Source organism: Dromaius novaehollandiae, chromosome 1, assembly GCF_036370855.1.
Source record: "Dromaius novaehollandiae isolate bDroNov1 chromosome 1, bDroNov1.hap1, whole genome shotgun sequence".
Lineage (NCBI taxonomy): Eukaryota > Metazoa > Chordata > Aves > Casuariiformes > Dromaiidae > Dromaius > Dromaius novaehollandiae.
Window position 1 is genome coordinate 177,101,354 of NC_088098.1, and position 15,913 is coordinate 177,117,266.

Genomic DNA, 15,913 nt, shown 5'->3' on the forward strand with positions numbered 1-15,913 from the left:
AGGCAAGGACAACTAAGCTCATTTTTCAGATACCTTTCATGAGACAATACTTTGTTCTTATATAGTATTTTCCATCCCAGGATTTCAAAGAATTGCTAAAACTTTAATAAATGAGAGTAATACAAGTAAGACCTTGTAACATATCAAGGAGTTAGGTAAGACTGGTAGCTGAATTCATTATTTATTATTTGTATTTATTATTTTTTAAAAGAAGTCCTGTAAATATTTGAACTAGTTACAATGCAGAAACAGTTAGGGCCACAAGAGAGAGCTCTTGTAAAAACATGTAACTGCCTGAGAAATAAGCACATTTTGCACTTTAATAATGAAAAATGTTTTAGTAGTTAGTATTTACTTTAATTATGTTATTTCAGCAAAATAAACACTTATAAAATTAGTGTAGTATTCCCAATTCTGTTTGTATTCACCTTTTCATTTGTTTCTAATTGAAGGCAAGAATTAGTAAATAATATGTATGTAACTTAGTTACATTACTATGGAAATAATAACAAAGTTTTGTTATACAATCTTATTCTCTCCAATAGTTCATATCTCATTATTCACTCACATAGAGCAATGACCCTTCAAGATAAGTACTATATCAATTCAATACGAAAATGCACCTTCTGCTCCAATAGTGTATTTACCTTGTAGAAAAGTTTGTATTAGTTAAAATCTTTCTTATGTCCTTTGTGGGTTAAAATATACCTTTTTAGGTGATTAAGCATAGAAAGATGACTTTACACCTTTTAGACCTTCGGAAGGACCTACCTGTTGCTAATATCCCGATAGAAGATGCTGTATAGATGCAGAACAGGGTGTGTGAGACATGTAATCACACAGCTTAACAAAATGCAGTAATTATATCTTGGTGGCAGATGCCCTACCTTGTTTTGTAGAGAGAGGACATGATCGTAAAGGAGCTGGTTCTTTCTCATTTTGATCTGCCTATATCTGGCAAAGACCAAAGTAGACATGAAGCCATGCCAGTTTATGTCAGTGAATAAACTGGTACAAATGAGTATCCATCTCTGTCACATCTCGCCCTCAAAAATCTCTTTAATCCCAAGGGACGCATCCAGTTTTGCTAACTAGAGAACTGTTTCCCTAACTGGAGGACTTGTCCAGTGATTATGTTTAGCCCTTGAAGTCCAATTTGTGCGTATAAAGCAGACAACTGTAATCAATTGGAGAATGTGGCCTCTCACCACTTCTGGTGTACATACTTCATTCTGTTTTCATTAAAATCAATAGCTAAATTCTGTTTATTTCAGTCACTGCTGGATCTGGCCATTAATATGTTAATTTCTAATCTTCACTTCTAAATTCTACCATCTGCTTTTTTTCTCTATTGAATAAAAAATGTGTTTTACAGGCATATTTTCAGTTACTAATGTTATTACTTTTCTTACATATGATTTTCTTCAACTGAACCTTCCAGATGGTATCCAAGATCCAAGCATCTTTTCTTTAGATTCCTCATTTTAAAGTTGCTACCATATGATAAATATTGAATTAGTATAACAACCTTTCTCAGGTACCAAAATAGCTCACCCTTCTCATCTCATTATTTTCCTCCATTCTTCCTCTAAATCTCATAGCTTTCTGTCCTTGAATTGCAGTGCTTAAAATATCTATGACTCACTAATTGTAAAAAAATTGTCTTTTTATTCATTAGTAGTAGAGCTTTTCATTGAATGTCCCAGCAGTGGCCCAAGACAATTTAGATAAAGACCATTATTTCTTCTGTCTAGACAGGAATTAATCTGTAGTTTTGCCCTTTTGCACAGGAATGATGGAGAATTGTTGTCATTTGATGTAACGAAGAAACAACTTTTGCACCTTTAATCTGAAGATCAGATATTGTCAACATTCCTTTTATGACCAAAGTGACTACAATTCAGCAAAGTACTTAAAAAGATGGTCTTCCTTAATCATATAATTTCACAGGAATTATGTATGTATTTAAAGTTACATTTGTGTGTAATACATTAAATTCTGAGGCCTTAATTATCTGAATGAAAAGACTTTACTTATATTTATGTTCTTTTAAACAAAACTTCACCAGACTTCACTTTCTGTAATAAAAAAAATCACACTAAATATGAATCACTAGAAATAATACCCTTCACTTCATAACTGGTATGATTTGTTTCTGAATAGCAGAGAAAATTACAGAACTAGAAAAGACCACATGGCTTTTGATATGCAGTAATCATAGAAACCAGTAAGGTAGACATTTAATCAAAAGTATTTACAGATCATCTACTGTGTATCCCAAAACACATGCTGAATACATTACCAAAAGCACCACTAAATATATTACCAAAAGGTAAATCCCAAACCACATAATTTATTGACACCAAAGTTTCCATTTACAGACACATGAACAAGGCATTATCCATCTAAATCCATGTTCAGATATCTTAAAAACTGCCTATTTCAAACATACTTATTATGAGCTGCTGTCACTAAAACTAAGGAAAAACAGATATTCTGTGTACTTGACAACAAAATTACATAATTCTTTGCCATGGTATGCATTTAAGTTAATTAGTTGTGATCTCATTCTCAGATATTTTGGACATATTATGGACTGTTATCATACCCTGAAGCTATTTTATAGGTTTCATTGCCCTTCCCAGAAATCTTTATAAATATACTTGCTTATAGACAATTAATCCAACAACAACAACAAAAGTTCTTTTCATTTAGGCCTCAGTTAAGAAAACATTCATCCTTCTTCAGAAATGCCATTATACATTTACTTAAATTCAGAATTCAGAATTTGTGCTGATCATTATCATTTACAGAAAATCCAGTTTATTCTTCTAGTCACTTATTTCATGCCCGGTTTCAAAGTATTTTTTCAGTTCTAGTAGTTTTCAGAGCACTAGTAAGGTAGACAGCATATGTAGATGCCACCAAACAGCTTTGAAATACTGTTTTTAAACCATTGTTTGCCAACTGCTATTTCCACTTTGCTCTTGCTGCAAGGTTCATCAGTTAAAGATACACTCAGCATGTTTATGCTCATTGACTAATAACACTAGAGAAAAAAAAAAAAAAAGACAGATTTTTGTCAGTCTATCAGTTATTTAGTAAAGTTCTTTCCTGATCCCCAAACTAGATTTCCTCAGAGTATGATTGTGCAATGTCTTGTAGGGTGGTGTGAATTCTCACTGCCTTTGCTCTAAATCATGTGACTGTGATTAGTGTGGTGCTAAACCACAGCAAGTAAACTGTCTTGAGAGACCAGGCATATTAGCTTAGGCTTGCCATATATAATGTTAACTTCAGATTTATTATTTCTGCTCATGTCAAAGCAAGCTCCTGCATACCTACAAAATATGCGTAAACATGCCTGTTTATACATCAGTATACATCAGTGCATTTCAGCTTTACCAATTCCCAGATATGGACAATCTTTGATAATTTCCATCCTTGATGGGATGTATCTCTATAAGGTTCTTTTTAGGTGTGCATGTGCCCTGCACGCAGATCTTCAAGTCCTGCAGTAGGTGCTGGGGCTGTCTGTGTGCCAGTGGTGCACTCAGAGATTTTTCTCCTGGTGCAATCATGATTCAAGTCACTTCTGGGGCAAATCTAGGGCATGCCACTAGCAAAGTAGACACAAAGTCCTCCAACAATTAGCTCTTCATGGATGTATGGGTCATCCTGGGACTGGCAACTGGCACAAATGACATTGCTGGTAAACATCCTACGTGGGCATATGGTCCTAGACCTATAATAGATATAATAGATACAGTGTCAAACCAAACACTGCTCCTTATCTCTCGGCAATGTAGCAGTTGGTAATGTAAATGCACCAGAAGAGAAGCCAAGTTATGCACTGAGAGGTGAGGAGTAGAAATCCTGCTAATCCCGTCTGGTAAACAGAAGAATCCCTAAAGTATTAAGTGTACTATAAATAACAAATAACAGCATTTACAGGAAATCTATTTAAAAACATATGAAGCAATGAGTTCCCTTGCCTCTCATTACCCTGGCTGAAGGGTCATTGAGAAATTTTAGTCTCCTTACAGGAAGAAGTGTTTTTCTAATATTCAGTACTAATTTATTCATGAGCAATGTGCATCCACTAATTTTGCACTTAAACAGATATTGCTCCCTGATATTTTTCCCTCATATGAATGATATTTCTCTCAACTTTCATTCTGCTGGACTAAACTAGTCATACATACTCTTCACTTCTTCTGGTTCAAACTTGTATTTCTGGAACACAGGTGATCAGAACTACATGCAGCTACGCACAGTCTAACAATGTATTTTACAAGGATATCACTAACACTTCTTTGCTCTTTCCTAAAAATTTTTACCTGATGCATTCTAGAGCTTCACTGACAAAACTACAGTACATTGGCAGCTTGTTTTCATCACAGCTTCTTGTCTTCTGTCATGGCCTCCAAACAAATAAGCCTTCAGTTTACAGCAATCTCTATGTCATTTAATCTTCAAATTGCATCACAATTTCTGTTATATCAGTTTTCAAGGTCATTTGTTTCTTTGAGAGTTATGATCTGGTCTCCATAATATTTGTCAAACTTTTCAACCATGTACTTTACATAGATTTCATGGCCCAGGCCTAGTAATGTAGTCAATTATGAAAACATTAAGTAGTATTTATTGCAAGATTGAACCTAAGGAACAACTGCAATCTCCCTTCATTGCAGTAATCTGCACTTAATACCCAACAAAAACTCTCTTTATCCATTTATAATTCTTTTTTTAACTCATCGATCATCTGCAGCTTGAGTAATCATTTTTGAAAGACTATCATATTCCTTGCTTAGATCTCAAACTATGGAGTCTTTTGTATTAATCTTATCTCAGAAATTACCTCATTAAGAAAGACATTGAATGAGTCTAACGTGATGTATCCTTTATAAATCCATTTGCCTTTTATATTACTATCCACTTCCTTCTATGTCTCTGCTAATGATAATGCCTGAATCAAAATATCCTCCAAAATTTCATGAATCTTAGAATAAACTAGTAGACTTTTACTTGACCCATTCTGCTTGATTCATCTCTTTTTCCTATTGAGTTAAAATGCCACTCTTTCTATTTTCCAGCCATATTGATGGGGTCATCTCTGCAAATATGTTATTTAATATGCTAGTTCTTTTAGTACTCTGGATATAGATTTTTCAGCCATCAAAAAGCAGTCAATGCAAACAGTTCAAAGTTTGCTCACAGCTCATATGAGATATTCCAATACCCTGTTCTCATAGTCTTTAGATGCTTTACCATTAGACTTGCATACATCATCATCCTTCCTGAAAAAGAAGCAAAACATATATTTAGAATGTCAGCAATACCTCGATCACTATCGGTCTGCATCTTTCCATCCTCATACATTGGGCCACCTCTCTCTTATCCTCTCTCCATATATGTATGTGGAGAATCTTTTTACCATTCATTTTATTGTCTCACTTTCTAACTTTTGAGATACAGCTGTCCATACAATCTCTGCCTTTTATCTATTCATCACAGATTCTCTGCTTAATCTTAATTTCCTGTTTGAGTTTTTTACTCCTCCAAATAATTCTGTAAACACTAAATCACAAATAGATTTAGTGATATCTCTGGAGACTGTGCAGATACTAATGAAATAAACCTAAGTCAAATGTATCTTGAAACCCTAAACAATGCTTTTTAATATGTAAGAAAATCTCAGGTAGTAATCTTTTTCCTACTGGATTTGCTGAGAATGGACCAAACCCAGACTCTGAATGAGCCTTGGAAAAGTATGGGTGCAAACTGAATTGTAAGCTGGGAGAGAGAAGCCCATAACTTCTAAATGCACTCATGTTTTGTTAACTATTGAGCACCTATGACTCTTCATGACATGCCTTAATGGCTGGTTATTAGGTCTTTCTTTCATTTACGTTAGTAATGAGCAAAAAAAAAAAAAAAAAAAAAAAAAAAAAAAAAAAGAAAGAAAGAAAGAAAACAGAAAGACCTGTTCCTCAGGGTTAACTTGTTCCTCTCATGGTAAATTGATGATTATTTCATATAGTATATATCTGAGTGACTGAATTGTTTTAAATGACTCAAGCTTTGACATTTCCACAACTTTCAGTAGGAAAAAAAATGTTTCTAGTCATATTCTAATTTGGAAAATTTCCTGGATTTTTCAGCTTCCATTTCCCACTACTCAGTTTATGTCATTATTCTCCGTTTAATCTCCTTGAACCAGCTTATTAAAAACTCCAGGAGACATGCCATTAATGTACTATACATAGATATAATAATTCAGTGCTTTTCTGATGGCCTATGGTTATTCTCTTGGTCAGCACATTGAAGAATGAACTGGACACCTTTAGAGCTAAAAGTATGAATTTTCTGATCTCAGCAGCAAAGCCAAAAACAACAAGAGCTTATATCCACTGTGGAGGAGATCAAATGTGGAGGCAAAAAGAGTAATATGGATTAAACTGTAGCACATTATGAAAACAACTTTCAAACAAGTAGTACAGAGACATGATCTAGAGGAAACCCCTAATCATTGTGATTTAGAATAGTCTATCACTTTAAATTTACTCTAGACTGCTCTGCTATTCATAGTCCACCTTGGGGGATTTTGATTCCTCTTAGATTCCATGTAAACACTGATACCCTTTGTGAGCATGGTCTTAGACTATTATAAACTTTGCTGCAATCTGCTGGTCTGGGGAATCAGATGGTGCATGTTATTGGTGATGCTTTTTGCTCTTGTTTCTTCTTCAAACAACTCCATTATACATGCAGAGAGGCTAAGTGTCCCATAAAGGCTTGTTAGATTTTTTTCTCATCAACCTTCCATTTGTTGTGCAGAAGAATTGTACTTTTTTTACTTACTGCTCTTGTACAGCAAGTGCAGGAAAAGGTGTTTCACCCTTTGGACTGTCTTAAACTAAAGCACTCAGCAGCTTTTTTTTTTTTTTTACCTCAGAAATTATGATCTCTTTATGACTATGTATTTTTTTGCCATTGTTGTTTTTACTTTAACTTGCTTTCTAAACAGTTTGTTTCCCACAGAGCTGTTGTAAATGTTATATTTCAAGTAAAAGTAACCCACAAGTAGAAATCCAGTGAAATCCACACTAATCTGTTTTGCAGTCTTCCTAAAATTTTACCAAAGTTAAAAGCACACCTTTACACCAACTCTATGTCTATTAACTGCTGGCTACATTTTGTTGAATCCTATCCAATGACTGTAAGTGCAGGGAAGAAACAGAAAAGTATAAGTCTCTGGTTCAGAGCATTTTTGAAGTTTTAATACTATGGCAACTCATATATGTGTGTTCCCTAGTACAAAGACTTTTTATATTAGATTTATACATCAATAGTCTTCATTTTATTGACTTGCATTATTTTGACCATTTTAATAAGCATTAAAACCTTATTTTAAAAACCAGCTCTGCCTCCTGGACCTCCTGTTGATTTTATGTTTTATTTCATATTATATTTAATATTATGAATCAATGCCCATGAGAAGGTTTGAATGAGATATCTGCTTAGTTGAAAGAATTTCCTGGAGAAACACAAAATGTGGTGTTTTCAAAGGCTAGAAATACTTTTTTTCCACACAATTAACACCAAAACATATTTTCATAGATTTGCCTTAAGCAGACACAAGCTTTCTTAAAAGACTCCTTTGTTAAATACAGAGCTAAACAAATTTCTACTGGGGTAAGTTAAACTTTTCCTGATGCCTGAAAAGAATAGAGGGACTCTTTTGCTGTTCAATAGAAGGCGTATCAGTGTTATACAGAATAAAATGTGCCTACAGGTGTTCAGAGTATCTAGCAATTATTTTTTACTTTCAGAAGATTCTGATTTCTATTGGAGTCAATATTTCATGGTGAACATCTGATACTTGCTAAACCCATTGAAAGTGGGCGCTATGCTGGGTACTGCTGCTGAATAGCACGTGGCTAAAACTCACTGATGTATTGGGTATGCCTTTTAGGTAGAGCCCTAATGAGACTGAGGATTGCCTCCCTACAGCCTTCCCCACTACATCATCTTAGTGCTACTTTTCCTGTAAGCCTCTTCCAAGGCACCTGCAGGTCTTTCTCTTCAGCATTGTGCTTTCATCGTTTTGACATGTTTGCTCCTTCAGAAAATTGCCGGGGACAAACATGCATCTTTTCACATCTCTGCTATGATTTTGCCAGCGAGGAATCATTCCTGGGACCTGTATGCAAGAGCCAAAGAACCCTCTTAATTTCTTGTTCTTTCTCAAAGGCTGCTGGATAGTGGCATAATTCCTGAGCAGCTCAGACTGCTCCAGGACTTAAATATTTTGCTTGATATTTGAAATTCAGTCTACTCTTCCTCTTATTATATTTGTTTTGTTCACAGCACAGTCTCCAAATCTGATGGTTTTGGTGTTGCTGAAATGTTCAGAATCTGGAAGCATTCTCTGAGAGGATATTTAGTGATGTGAATGAATCCAAAGTACAGAGATATCTGTTAAAACACTCATAAATATTTTCAGCTTACACTTCCTGTTCACCTGTTACCTTCAATGTCACTATTTGATGCTGATCCTCCCCTGTGTCCTCTCTCCAGGGGATATTTACCTCTTTCTTAAGTGTTTGCACTGTCTACACCTGGCATTCTGTTTTACATAGGTCATGAAATGCGTAATCAAAAAATGGCCGTCTTACATGTTAAATCATCTATGCAGGTAGTTCCAAATGTTCTTAATCACATAGGAATGGGTCACTTACACATGCATTAAAAGTTTAGAGAGATCAGAATGAATGAAACTGAGCATGACAATGAACCTCCCTGAAAAGGAGAACTGCAATGCTATTACTAGGCAGTTGCTCTTCCTGTCACTGCTCTTCCAGTTCAGTGCAAAAAGGGCAAGGTGTAGCCTATGCTGTTCACTTTCAGCTTTGGAAAATTCCCCAATTTTAAAAGCACCGATCAGAAAGCAGTTTCAATTTATGCTAATTACCCTACACTTTTGAGGGGAAAAAGACTGTATTGAAAGGTTAGTTTCTTCAAGAGCTTTAAGGCTGAACAACTTGCATATACATACATACATATATACATATGTATACACACACACACACACACACACACACACACACACACGTTATAATTCCACTCATAGACTTTTAGTAGCATTTTCTTCCTTTCTTTCTTCCTTTCTTTCTTTCTTCCTTAAATTTCACAGGTTCAAATTCAGTCAGATCAAATTCAGTTATGTAAGTTATAAGTGCCAAATAAAAACAGTCTTAGGAAAAAAATTTTTTTTTTCTAACCTTGATCAAGGAACTGAATTACAGTAATAAAAACTCTCTTTTCTCTAAAGATGCTGTCTCTGTACTACTGTTAAACTTCTGTGTTTGCTGTCCCTGAGTCTCTTCTGCCTGGCTTCCTATAGCAGATTTAAAGAAACATTACGGAATATAAAGAAACCTTGTGGTAAGGCTAGGAATGAAAGGTACTTAGCACTGTATGGTTAAAATTCAAAGGTACTTAGTGTTCATCGGTACAAGCTCAATGTCTGATATGGTAAGTCACAGAATGACAGAATGGTCCAGGTTGGCACAGACCTCTGGAGATTGGTCCAACCTATCCTGCTCAAGCCAGGTCAACTACAGCATGTTGCTCAGAGCCATGTCCAGTTGGGGTGTGAGCATCTCCAAGGACAGAGACACCACAGCCTCTTTGGGCATCCTGTTGCAGTGTTCAACCACACTCACTATAAAAAAGAATTTTTCTTGTTTAAAGGGAGTTTCTCGTACTTCAATTTGTGCCCATTGTCTCTTGTATGTTCACTGAGCACCAGTGAGAAAAGTCTGGCTGCATCACCTTTACCCATTAGGGTAAAGAACAGTTTCTTTATAGAAATCCATCAGGTTTTTATACACACTGATTAGATCCCCCTGAGCCTTCTGTTCTCCAGACTGAACAGTCCCAACTCTCTCAGCCTCTCCTCGCATGCCAGATGCCTCAATCCTTTAACCATCTTTGAGGCCCTTCTCTGGACTCATTCCAGCATGTTCATGTCCTTCTTGTACTGGGGAGCCCAGACCTGGACCTAGCACTCCAGGTGTGGCCTCACCAGGGCTGAATAGAGAGGAAGGATCACTTCCCTCGACCTGCTGGCAATGTTCTACCTGATGTAACCTTGGATGCTCTTGGCCTTCTTTGCCTTGAGGGCACATTTCAAGTGATTCCTGACAGCCCATTTCTCCAGCCTGTGGACATCCCTTTCAGTGGCAGCATAGACATCTGGGGTATCAACCATTCCTCCCAGCATTGTATTGTCTGCAATCTTGCAGAAGGTGTCTTCTGTCTCATTGCCCAGGTCACTAATGAAGATGTGAAACAGTAATGGCCCCCATATTGAGTCCTGGGATGCTCTGGAGACTGGCCTCCAGCTGGAATTTGTGCTGCTGACCATAACCCATGTCCTTCAGCATCACACTATATAGTCAGTTTACAGCTGCTCATATACATAAAGCTGAAGCCTCATCATCACTCCTAATGCCACAGTGGTGTTTAATTTTTCACAAGAAACAAATAGCTCATTTAAATACTTTAAAACACTGTTAATCATACTTGAATTACCTAATTACACACAATAATTTTGTAATGTTTTAAACATATTTATGGAAAGTAATTAATTTATTTGTGTGTAAGTAAATTTAATCATATTAATGCTATAAAGAAAAATTAAAGCACCACATTCTTCATTATACAAATATCTGGACTCAAAATGGAAATAACCCATAATGTAATTACAAGTAAATGCTACATTTTCCAAGCAGAATATTACCACCACCAACACAGAATCTTTAATTCTAGACAAACCCATCATAAACTAAAGATTGCGCAAATGTGACTGTGGATCCTTTCATTCCGAGTAATACTTGCTCATTATCCTCTCCCATATTATTTTATTTTATTTTATTTTATTTTATTTTATTTTATTTTATTTTATTTTATTTTTTTCTTATAAATACAATGGCAAACCTGTTGTTAGCTTTTTTTTCACAGGAGGAGCTTTTTCTCTGCCCCCCCCCCCACAGATTCCTATCTTTTCTTTTTTTTTTTTTTCATCCTTTGTTTTCCTCTTTCCCCAAAAAGAAGCAAATCCTGTAAAAGCAATGTGTATACATGCCATTTCTGAGCCACGGTAGTGTAGCTAGGATTCATCTCATTCTCATTCATAATCCAAAGCATAAAGAGGTTCCTCCCCAAACTAGACATTTTCATTTCGGCATGATACAATTGACAGAAAGCCAATTCCTTTTATGCTTTGTGCACTAGCTTGTTAGGTTCTTGCACCAAGGAACAAAATTCTCTTTAGACTGCTCCTACATGTGTAATTCAGTACTCTTCATGCCTTACTGCTTCACAGACTTTCACTTCTTCCTTATTGCCACAACTCTCTTTTATTATAACACTGGCAATACCTTTCCCACTTTGGCGTTACAGGCTCTTTCTGTCTCTAAAAGGCCCTCTGCATAAACCCAAGGGCAGATCCGTCACACAGGGCCTGACTACGGTGGTGGCAGACCGCTTCACCTCCTACCACCTTCATCTCCCCAGACTTGACATAGGAAATCCTGGATGACTATTACCACACACTCTCCTATAGTATCTTTAAATGTTTGACATGTTCCCCCATAGTTTCATATCTACACAAGTGCCTCTGCCTAGCGTGAGCTGCCTGACCGAGGCTGGGGCCCAGGGGAAGAGCCACTCACGCAGGCTCCTGAGGTAACAAAGCGACCATGGCAATGCCAGCTGAACCGCCCCGGGCCGGTTGCAGCTGGTTCCAGCCGCCCCACAGGGCTGGGAGCGCCCCATGGCCGCCACGCCAGAGTCGGGCGGGCTGCGGCACCATGCTGCGTAGGGAACAGCGGCAGCCACTAGAGGCAGGAGAAAATGGGAGAAAATGTAGAAAGGGAAGAAGCGCAGGGGACGCGTGGCAGGAGGCATTGCTGGGGACATGGCTCTGGCTCCATGACCAAGGGGGTATACCCCTGGGGGACTGTGGCCACGGGCCACCCACACGGGCAGGGACACCCCAAAGGGATGATGGCCCTTAGGCGACCCATGCCAGAGCATAGGAAAACAAGGAAGAAGCCAGGAGCAGCAGAAAGAAACCATTACGCACTGCCTGCACCCTCCTGCGCTGCTTGTCACCTCACTGAACGGACTGGTAGAGGCTGAGTGAAAAGCGCAGCAAGAACAAGGGGAGTTGCGATGAGGAAGGCAGAGGAGAGGTGTGTGTGGCCGAAGCTGAGCCTGGGGAGGAAAGGAAGGCCCTCTCCCAATGATCATAAAACAAGATCTGTACGACAGACGTCCACCAAGAATCTTTCCCATGTACATGGTATCTGGATCCAAGGGAAGGATCTGAACCCAGGATCTCCAGACTGAAGACAAAGATGCATTCGAGTCCATTTTTCACTGGGAAAATGACTGTACAAGAAAAAAACTCTTCATGTTTCTCCCTTTTACTTCTAGCCGAATATGCCTACCAAGTTGTATCAGGTTTTTCAAGGTACATGTCCTCTAGCACACTGCTGAGCTCAACTTTCCTAAGTCTGTCTGGCCTTTAAGGCAACCATGATGCCTTTAATATCTAGTAAAAGAAAAGAAATACTCATTTCCTAATCTCATGTGCTAGCTACACATATCCTTGCTCCACTGCCTGTGATATCTCCTCTCTGTGAGATTTAGAGCCACCGCTAAACAACTTTCTTTTCTAGTCTTTGTGCTTCTACAGTCCAAATCAGTATTTTGTGTACTTTAATTCAATTCTTAGCTAACTCAGTTTGCTGGTCAAGCAGGAAACCTCCTCCTCCTTCAAACAGAGGCAGGAAGTGCTTTAAGGTTAACCTCTGCAGTATGCAGCAGCCCTCACTACCGCACATTGCAGAAAGCCCCAGGATCAGTGGAGGCAGCTTTAAATGGCTTCTTGGTGCCAATACTCACCCGTGATGGAGCTGGCCCAGGGGTTAGTTGTACCTCAGCAGCTCTCTGGCTGGCACTTGAGTGCAAGAAAAGAAATACAGAAAGTGTAACTATATCATCCATTGGAAAAAGCGAAGTAAGATAAGGAAAAAAAGAGAAGAAAGCCTGTGAGTGAAGTCCTACGTGCCTGACAGCAACTGAGAGCAAGCCATGCATGTCTATCAGTGGCATGCTATAGAGCTTTCTACAGGAGCAAAGGGGAATTTATGTATTTACTGCTATACTGTCTTCTTGTTAAAGGTGACATATGTCCTGACATTGAACTGAGGCCAAATACTGGAATCATGTCAGGACCCTGTAAAAACCTGACAACAATGTCCAGAAATAGGAAATTGTTGTCAGACAGCCATGAAGTTAATGGAGTTATTCTGCTGCTTCTGAATGTTGTCTTATAATGACCAGCACTTTGAGAATGCTGTCTTAAAAACAGAATGACATAGGCACTGAAGGTGCTAATTAGCTCCTGGAGACTATGGGCTGACTGATAACACCAAATAGGCTGGTCAGATGTAGGAAAACACTTGTTGCCAAGGTGATGGGTAAGATGCTCACATACACTTTCAAAGAGGTAGTGATATTAACAGGAATGGATAAGATGAAAGAAGCCAAACCCTGGCACAGCTACCTTTCACACTAGGAGTAAGGCACCCTGGAACTGTGCATACATATTGCCTTAGAAATAGTCTATTGGAGCTGTACAAAATGAAAACAGGGAAAAGTAGCAGTGCAAATGGTCAGGAAAAGGGAGAGTGCTCAAACTTGCTTCCTGATCTTTCTTTAGCATTACTGGAAAAGAAAGAGGGCTTTTTCATGTTACTCATGTTAATTCATGTTAAAACTCAGTCTTTCAAGGAAAATCTCTGAGATAAAGGATGCTAGAGTCCACTTATTCATTATCATTTTCTGAAAGTGTTTCATACCACCTGTTTTCAGAAACACTATTTTACTAGTGAAGACCACATATAGAAAGTGGGACTTTGACAGAGCCTCATATATATATGACCTCAATGTTTGTAACATTAAAATCAACCTTCTATGAATATTATTCAATATTCTATAGTAAAAAAAATCAGTTCATCTAAACTTTTGAAACACTATATTCAGAAACTTGTTTTCTCTGATATTTAAAATCTCAACAAGGCAGACATCTGCAGTTATGCATTATGTATTGCCAGCAGTAGTTTATTAGCCTTCAGGGACCAAAAATGACAACACAAAGATGCCAAGATGCCATGTTTCAGCACATTCAAACTTCCCAGGCTTTGGCATTAAGTCTATCAGACTACTTGGTACCTGTTTTTCTGCATTAGTTCTTGTTTGTGTTCTGTTCTGGTGTTCTCTAGAGTATTTGGCTAACATGAAAACTACTGCCCTTTCTTGTAAAGTCTTTACTCCTCCTGTTAAGTCTCCCTAAGCATCTGATTCTTTTCTTACTTTGCTTTATTCCTCCCCTTGAAGGATCTTATTCCATTCATGGAGCACTTTGTTCTCTTCTTGGAGAGCTTTCCCCTCACTTTGTAGGGCTTTTTTCTCTACTTGGAGGGCTCTGTTCTCCTCTTGGAGGGCAAATTTCTCCTCACTAAGGGCATTTTTTTCTTCATAAAGAGCTTTCTCCTCTTCCTGAATGGCTTTACTATCCTTTCGAAGAGCCTTGATCTGCTCCTGGAAGGCCTTGTTTTCCTCCCATAAGGCTATAATCTCTTCCTGAAGAGCTTTTTCCTCCATTGCAAATGCTATTTCTTGTCCTTTGAGAGCCTTAATCTCTTCTCTGAGGGCTTTATTCTGTTGCCGGAGGGCCTTTTCCTGTTTCTCAAGGTGCTTTGGTTCCTCTGAAGAGTCTGTGTGCTTCTCTTGTAGGATTTTATTCTCTTCCCAAAGAGCTTTGTTCTCTCCTCGGATAATTTGATTCTCCTGATGATAGGCTTTGTTCTCCACACGGAAAGCTCTGTTCTCTTGCCGAAGGATTTGATTCTCTTCTCGAAGGGTCTGATTCTCCTTCCGGAGTGTTTGGTTAAATTCTGTCACTTGAGAGGTGGTGGCAGAAGAGGGCAGCAGAGGCAAACTGCTGCTGTTGCTTAAAAAATGCCCATCCTTTGAGTCAAACATTTTGTTACTTATATACACCCTTCAGGTGGCTTGCTCTGGTGCAAAACAGATGTCACCTGTTATATTCAGTAGTCATCGAACTGAGAACAGAGGTGAAGTCTCCATCAGCCCCTCCTCAGAAGAACATCAGAAAACACAGAATGAAAAATATAGCACTAGCTACAGTGGTAAAAGAATGCTGATATTTGACAGATATTTTGTATTTCTTCATGTGCTGAAATATATACAGAAAATTAAATTCTATGAAGCTAAGTTAATTATAATACATTTGTCAGTATGTATGTGCATGGGAAGAATTTTTTTAATAGTTCATTTTGCTCATATGAGATCAAAACTTACTCCCTGCAACAGTAGCACAAATCCAGCAGCATTTTGTTGACATTGACCTGAAATACCTTTACAGAAGTGCCACTTCTATTGTATTAAAAATCTGAAATATATGCATGATTAAGATAAACAAATATGTGTTATTATTCTTGAACACTTATTTACTGATTCAAAGAAGTTAAGGATTTATATATTAAAATGAAGATGAAATGACATGGACAATGGAGCCAGCTCCACATTATTTTCTGTGAGTAAATTACGGATTATACTTTTAAAAATACCATTGTTCATAATTAACTGATATACAACATTGTCTTTAAATCCTAGTAAAAACTAGGATTTTTAAATGTACAAAGTCACTAACTTTTCAGATTTAAAATACGAGATCTGTAAAGTGTTATACTAATTTAACTGCACTCAGCTATGGGAGATGCCCTTGCTTTACAGCTGCATATGAACA

At 37.7% G+C, this 15,913-nt stretch overlaps 1 pseudogene; it reads right to left on the reverse strand.

Moving 5' to 3' along the window:
• Positions 1 to 14,430: 14,430 nt before the first annotated feature.
• LOC112995698 (coiled-coil domain-containing protein 70-like) lies at positions 14,431 to 15,147 on the reverse strand (annotated as a pseudogene).
• Between the last annotated feature and the right edge of the window lie 766 nt (positions 15,148 to 15,913).